The sequence below is a fragment of the Vicia villosa genome, unplaced genomic scaffold (assembly GCF_029867415.1).
Source record: "Vicia villosa cultivar HV-30 ecotype Madison, WI unplaced genomic scaffold, Vvil1.0 ctg.000030F_1_1, whole genome shotgun sequence".
Taxonomy (NCBI): Eukaryota; Viridiplantae; Streptophyta; class Magnoliopsida; order Fabales; family Fabaceae; genus Vicia; species Vicia villosa.
The window spans coordinates 835,822-844,385 of record NW_026704964.1 but is presented as its reverse complement, the minus strand read 5'-3'; positions in this window follow the sequence as shown (position 1 = coordinate 844,385).

The window sequence follows — 8,564 nt, the reverse complement described above, 5'->3', positions numbered from 1 at the left end:
ACCTTTAAGGACACGATAGCTCGCCTCTGGGGGTATATTGTGCTTATGGTTACCCTTGGAGAAGGGAAAGACACCAGAACACTCTACTTATAATTATTAGTAATTCCTTTGTAGAAGTGTCTACAATTACATATTGGGTAACATTGATGGATGAAGTGGCCTCTCTGATCCACTTTAAATTGAAGTATCACAATGTTCTGGATAAGTCGATGACAATATGAGCTAACATGTATGGATAAAGAAGGATACATAAAGCTTTGTAAAAGGATCGGAAAGGGAAATAAAAAGTGAAGGTGATGGAAATCAACATGGACTCTCTTACCAAGCAATTAAAAGAAATGACGATCAAACCCCTAAATAATGGACCGAGGATACCAATAGATATGATATGAATAATTGTTACTTGACAGATGCCAAGGATGACTATGAATAAAGATCGATATCGGCATTGACACACCATATCATTACACCCGAACGACAATAAACACTGGTTACACCATTTGGTTAATTTTCCCTTTTACCGCATGTGTAAAGGATACCTTTCATTATAATGTAATATCCTTTTTTATATCAATAAATAAAATTTCACTAAATTATCTTCCTTGTGATCATAAAGAATATCCACGAATTAAAGGTGTTGTCACAAGCGCCCGAAGCATATTATTGGAGCAATCAAAACCCCGCGACAAATGAATCAAAGGTGTTGTTGCAAACACTACAAACGTACGAATAAAGTAATCAAAATAATGTAGCAAAAGTGACATGGATAAATACAACATACTATAAAGTGGTGAATAAGGTTTAACCCTATCTTGGTAACTAGCTACTCCATAGCCTAGGTGATGGTCCCCCAATACTTCATTCTCGAACAAATTCTAAACTTGGGGAAAGGGAGGAACATACCCTTGGTTGGCCACGAGGAAACAAACATTGAGAACGACCTTGGAAAATGAGATCTTTCCACATTAATGAACTAAGGGCTCAAAGCAACAATGTAACAATTGAAAACAATGGTAAATAAATAAATTAAGATACATACCCCCAAGCAGGAAACATGAAGATTATTTATGCAAAAAATTTACCATGGGTAAGAGCATCCTCGATAAACATAAAAAAGGAGACATGAGACTACGAATCAAAATCATTTCTAACAAATACTTACTTCACATTAACCATTTCTTGATCAAGGCAGATATGCTCTCTTGAAATATGCACCATGGGATGAAATTATACCACATGCTACAGTGCATTTTCAAAATTTACTTGCAGGATGGAGAAATTATCTTCCATCGAATTCATGTACTCTATAGACAATACAAAGATTTCAAGACACATCTTCTGAAGGTCGTCTTCATCCTTTTTCCAACCTTCTTGAGCCTCGCTTAGAGACGACTCCAATGCCTAGTTTACTTCTGTAAGAGCAACCTTATTCTTGGATAAATTTGTTCGAGCAATGGTCATAACTTCATCATTTATATTTATCTCTTGCACATGTGACTGCACCTTTTCGGTCAACAAGTCAAGGTACCTAAAATTGTGTACATCAACCCCTATTTTCGACAAAAAGACTACCTCATTTATAAGCTCCTCGTGTATTGGTCCTTCTCAATGATAAGAGCATTGGCGCATTCTTGAAGAACATCTCTTCCAACATTACCAAATGCCATAACGGCTGACGCCCGATGAGTTTGATACACCAATTCAACCAACTCCTCTTGATGGACGACCTTAACCATGCTTGAGAAATAAGTGTAATTATCCTCCAAAATAAAATATCAAAACTCTCTAGCCATCCGCGAATCGAGACGAGCCATAGGTGAAGTTGGTAATGCATTTGTGGTAGACCTTCTGATATGACTCCTTGTGATTACCAACAACATTAAGCGGCAATCACTTTCCACCATGAATCGGTTCTAAGAGTTCTGGACTTCCATCTTGGTTGATACAAGAAGGTTAGCCACTGCCAAATTGGTAGGGGACTCCGTATGCAAAATTCCTCCATTAGCCAACAAAACAACAACGATTGTAGGTTTGGGAAACCCTAGTGTCCTCTTCATCTAGAGCATCGTATTGTTTCATTTCATATTATATGAAAACTAGATATTAATTAAGAAAAAAGAAATAACAATCACCTTATTAGCACCAAGGAAGATATGAAGTCTCCCACATTACTAACCAAAGATGGTATGCCTACATTATTTTGTAGCAACTTCCACTAGCAAAGGTGTCTCTATGAACCGCTTCTTTCGTTTCCTTGGTGCTGCTCTTGAAGGAGAAACACTGTCAACAAATCCTAAATCTCCAAATAAGGCTACCAATTTCCTATCTAAATAAGCTTCTTCCAGGGATAAGTCATCCAATTTATAGACATAAGATCCAACATATACCATGAAATGACTCTAACATTAGAACTTGGAGAATTTTTCTAAACATTGATAAGTCAACTTGAAATATATGTTGCATATGCTAGCATGAGCCACCTTGGCAAGAAGGATAACCAGGTAGTATTGATCTTTAAAGTTCTTCACACTCTCTAAATAAAGTTCAAACATCTTGGTACAGTGCCTAAGAGAGACCAGACCTTGACCCTAAACTAAATAAGCAGAACTCCATTGGGTTTTAAAGAGGTGGAAAAAGAGTGTCAGATACGACACATATTTCTTGTATTTTGATATAAGCATAACTCGGCAGGTGTAGTTGTGAAGGAGAAATTACTAGATGATTAATTATACTCACCTTAAAGTCGTTAAAGTAAAGGCGGAACCAATGAGATAAAATAATAATTCATGGAGAATAATGACACACCCATTGTACTCGCTGCAGATCCTCTTATATCCTGTGGGAGGAAGCATTCCCAGTCCAAGGAGAGACCTACTTTAGTAAATGTATGGTTCAGACCACCCTTAGTAACAAAGGCACAAACGGTATCCCCTATTTCTTGATTCGCCTACATGACAAAGCTATCTCTTGTTGCCTCTAGGACTCTGAGTTGAGAGTTTTCCATGTCGAAATTGGCTGCCAACACATAAAAGAAATGACTTTAAGTAGAAGAACAAGGTTAATATGGAAACAAACTTTCTGCCCCCACTAAAGTTCAACAATGGAGAGAAAATTCACCAAAATACGAAACATGTAACTTTAATAATGTGGATTTATGTGCTTGCAGGTACAACTGTATGCAGATGTTCATGGTTATTTTGATGATGATAACACCTAATGTCAAACGGTGTTCAGTGGAGTCCCTGATGATCTCTGGTCCAACAACCTCTAATGATGATGTATCAAATAAGTTATATCAAATCTCACCAGCAGAAGAGTCAAGTTCCAGATGAAATGCCAAATTAATGATGAATCAATTAGAGGAACTCGAAGCTTCAAGGTTATGAAAGATAGGAAGTCTGAAAGCTCGTTTAATTATGTGTCTGAGTGATCAATGTATTGTAAAAGTATAATTGTAACTCATGAGATACTAAGGAAACTCTCACACACATATTCAAATGTTTTTGAAGCCTCTCTCATTTTATAAAATCACCTGAAAAATGTTTTATCCATGTACCTAATTAACTCTTTTGTAACGCTTCCTAATCCTTTAAATAAACTTATGATCGATTAGTGACAAAGGATTTGAAAATCTTGTATATTTGGCCTATCTAATCGATTAACTATAGGACTTAATCTATTAGAAACATTAAAAAGTCCATTCATCATTTTTATTCTTAAGACATATTTTCTCCTATAAATAGAAGGTTTCTCGTCATTTAAAAACACACCATAATTTGTATTGAATCTCTTATTTCTCACTTCCTACTTTTTTCTTCTATTCTTTCACTAAAGTTGTCTTTGTGCCTTGTGAGTGAAAAATACTCATGAGAGTTTGGTTGTAATGGTGTTCATGCTTCAATTGTTCTTCATCAAGAGTGTCATTCTCTTGTTTGGTTCTTGAGATTGTCCTGGTAAAATCTTTGTTTGGTTCTAAAGATTGTCCTGATAAAATCTCTATTTGATTCGTAAGATTAGTCTGTTAAAATCTCTATTTGGTTCGTGAGTTCAGCCTATTAAAAGCTCTATTTATTTTGGGAGATCAGCCTGAATAAAATCTCTCATTTGATGTAAGAAGGTTCCTGAGCATATCCTTAAAAGCTCAAAATATTTCATCATTGAAACTTTTAAGAAGAAATTATGGGGGACAGACGTAAGCCAAGGGATTATGTCGAACCTGTATAATTCCTGATGCAATCTATCTAACCTTATCTATTTATTCTTTGTTATTTAATTTTCCTTCTTCTCTAATTTTTTCTATTTTCTCTTGCTTTATCACTATTTAATTGTAAATATTTTTAAGAAAAGACTTTTAAAGATTAATCTTGATTTCTAAATAGCACAATTCACACTTCCTCTTGTGTTTAGAGTCACTTGTTCAATAAAAAACTCATAGTCCTCCTCTCCAGAACCCCAAATAAAGAAAACATGTATGAAAAGGAAAGAAAGGTCCAGGTTTATGTGTTACCCCAAAAAAGATAAACGTAGTGACCCACATGTTGTATGCTCCATCAAAAGAGGTAACACAAGTAACTCAGAAATAATGACTAATGAGAGAAGATTAGTGAAGACAAAAGAGGTTGCGAACGTGGGACCAAAGCTCTTAAAGATTCACAAATGACGAAAAATAGGAACATGATAGCTCTAGAACTCCTTATATATATATATATATATATATGAATGCGATCCACAAAGTTGGGAAGCGTGAACTGCACCACAAACTGTCGATATCACATCATTAACTGTTCAAAAGCACTCAAATATATATATATATATATATATATATATATATATATATATATATGCGATCCACAAAGTTGAGAAGCGTGAACTACACCACAAACTGTCGATATCACATCATTAACTGTTCAAAAGCACTCAAATGCTCTATTACATAGTTCCAGAAGGAATCATTATCGCCAGACGTAGGAACACATGTTGAGATGTGTCTGCAAAGCGCTGCTAATCATGAGAGAGACATTTAACGCACTTCTTATCAATGACTTCAACGTTCAATCAAGGTTATTCTATTTCCTTCTACCAAAGTCCAGACCGAAGACGAATTCAACTAAGTACTCGTTCTACGACGTAGAAATAAGGGCTTTGAGACAACATTTCTAGGCTGCCATCAAAGCCCATGAAGAAGGCTCAATAACATGTATCGAAGAAAAATGCGATTATAATAAGTGAACTATCACTCCTGCTGAGAACATATAATCACACACTCTATCGCATCTCTCCTCATTAGATCTAATCAAATGCTTGCCCACACAAGATGTTGAATCGCACGCGGACGGTTTTAACCATTCGTATTATATAAAGATCACTTCACACATTTTTCACTCATTCACTAACTTCGATGTTGAAGTGCTAACTTTGCAATTCTTTCTCTCTCCATTGAACCGAAAGTCTAGTGTACCGTACCATAAAACTAAATTATCGCATTTGAAATATTTTATCATTTAATCACTTATAGCTAATTTCAGTTAATTTCAGAAGGGAGCAATAATAATTAAAATATAATAATTAAATATGTAATAACTTATTTCAGCATAAACTTTTACATTAAGGCAAAATGATAAATCACAAATATAATTATATTCAATAGACTATCAACGTGAAACCAAAAGTAAACAAAAATATTACAAAAGCCCTGGCTAGGTTAAATGTCATGTGCCTATAACTTTAACTTTAATTACTGTTTTGGCTTGTCAAAAGTTGAATGATGATGCAACACCAAAAGCTTCATCTTTTGAATGGATAAACGAAAAAATTGAAGAAAAAAAAGAAGCCAGATTCCTTAACACAAAAGACAAGTCATATTGTACAAAAAAGTTTTTTCATGAAAGAAAAAAAAGTTATGGATATGGATCCTATGGTAAAAGATTCAATTGTTCCTGTTGTGTGGTACCATGTCCAAAAGTATAAAAGATGTAAAGAATAACTTGATTAATAAAAAAATCACTGGCTTTCATATTGACTTTAAATTAGAGAATTGGATTCTCCCGTAATCTCATTTTAAATACGAGTTTAATCAACATTACCTTTCATCATTTTGTTCTATAAATTCTTTCCTTTTTAGTCATTAACCTTTCATCATTTTGTTTAGTAAATTCTTTCCTTTTTATTTTTTGGGTTGGTCAGATTATTTTGATGGGCCTATATGACTTAAGAAATGAGAAATTCTCATTGCACTCGTATATCTCTTCACAGATCCACGGTGAAAATCTTAAAATATTTCTATAATTTGGATATGCATATTTGAAGACATATTTTTTTAAAAAAAATTGTAACTTCGCATATGCACATCCGAAGTCATCATTTTTTTTAAAAAAAACGTGTCTTCAGATATGCATATCCGAAATAATTTGAGGTGTTTCACAAAACTCAAACAGTCACCCCCACTATTAGTATTCTCTTTAAACACTAAATTTTCACTTCTAACCCATTTTTACCAAGTTCCATTCAAACATTCATACTCTACAAATTCCATTCAAGCATTCATAAAAGCTCAAAGTTCATTTCAAGTTCTACTCAAAACTCCAACATTTTGTAAGTTTCCTATACTTTCTATCTCTAGCTCAAAGTTGTTATTAGGATTGTTAGAGTTTAAGATAATGTGTAGGTTGAAGTTATTGAAGTTCAATGATAGTGTTTAGATGGAAAAATTGATTTTGTATGATTTAGTGCAAGAAATGAAAGTTTGTCAAAAATGAATGTTCGCAAGTAATTTGGGAAGTGCATATCTGAAATAACCTCTAACCAGTTTCAAATATGCACTTCTGAAATGTTCTCTGAGTTGATTTTTTTTTTCAAATTTGTTTCATACTCTTACCAGTGGTATTTTTTTCAAGAAAATGGCTGAAAACCAGGCACCGACCGATCGACTTAGACAGGGGAGGCCAATCCAGACAGCCTCAATTCGGCACGAGAGATCCACATAGCAAGGAGTGACTCGGGGACGGGGTCGAGTTCAAGTTCAAGTCTAAATGGATGAGGCACCTACAGGATCCTCATCTGCACCGAGGAGTCGGCTGTCTCGGGCGTCTTCCTCTCGTGAGGTTAGTCAGGAGGAGAAGGAGGTACTTGAGGTTCACCCTGAGCATGACGAGGATGCACAGGAGGGCGATTAACCGGGAGGGCCTTCAGACACGTCCATCTTGATATACTATCATGACCATGCTATAAAGTAACATAATCATTATCATCCTAGGAGATATCAGAAAATCTCCAACAAACATAACAAAAATAACTAAGCGTTCGACCCCTAGTGTTACATATTATAGTAGACACTGACTCGATAAAAGCATAATGAAGAGCACTCTCTTCAACTCACATCCACACCTTCATTGCGGATCACCTCCGTGTTATCCACATGGAGGAAACATTCAAACAGAAGGGGTGAGAAATTGCAATCATATAATAGAACAATATAATAATATTTAAGCATACCAATATCACATAAATGATTATTGTTCCTGTAGAACACTTCTGATTACCTCTCGGAAGAAGATTCCGGCGATGTCACACTGGAGTTTGTGGTGTTTTAGCTTTAGGGATTTGAGCAGCATAGCTAATGCGAGCTTAAGATAAAATTTGTCTTGCTTATCCCTCGGTCAGGAGCCTTATTTATAGCTGTTGGAACCATAATCACCCTCATTAATGGATGAACTTTGGATTCCATCCATAATGAGTAAACTGACGTAACTTTCGTCGTTTATCTCTTAAAGAGCTGTAACTTCCATAACGACGGAGATCATTGATATACGAATAACGGTTACGGGTGTCCCGGGTTAAACGACTCCGAGCTCGTTTATGTCAATGTCCACCGACGTGTGATAACTGTCTTCACTAGCTAAGGATCCCAAACCGAGTTAAGAATCCACTTCGGGTTTCAAATCCTCGCTGAACTAGTACTCTTCAAGACCAGTCATATCCTTCTGCTTTGGTACCAGCTTGCCTGATCGGCCTAAATAGTCCAAATATGTACAAATCCCCCGATCTAGAGTTCTGTAGGGATGAATAGTTTGGTCCTTAGAGAATATATTTTGGGTCAGTTTGGCAAGTCGTCCCTTTTGTTCATCCAACGGTCAAAAAGTTCCTGACCTTGCATGTGTCAGTAAGTTTCTCCTACTGATTGCCGCTTTTAATTCTTCGAATGTGCCACTAATGATGAGTATTTATGGGGAGCATAAACCTACTTTATCAGCCCTTAGTCTGATCATTTCAAAAACATTTGCTCTTCTTTGCTTCCACCCTTTGCGATTTCAAAATTCTTCTTGCGTGAGGCTCGCTCAAGAACGTTTTTTCTCGTCTTCGATTCTCTTCATCATGTAACTTCCATTCCCTTACTCTTCTGTATTTTACCATGGTTGTCATTAGGGAATGTGATGAGTCAGGGAATATTACTGTTCCCCAAAATGGTGAAGAGAGAAAAGCTCTTTGGAAGCAATGTATGGAGTCATGTAAAGGTCATATGAGTAGGGTTGACTTTAATCAAATTATACATGAGGTGTATGGAGATC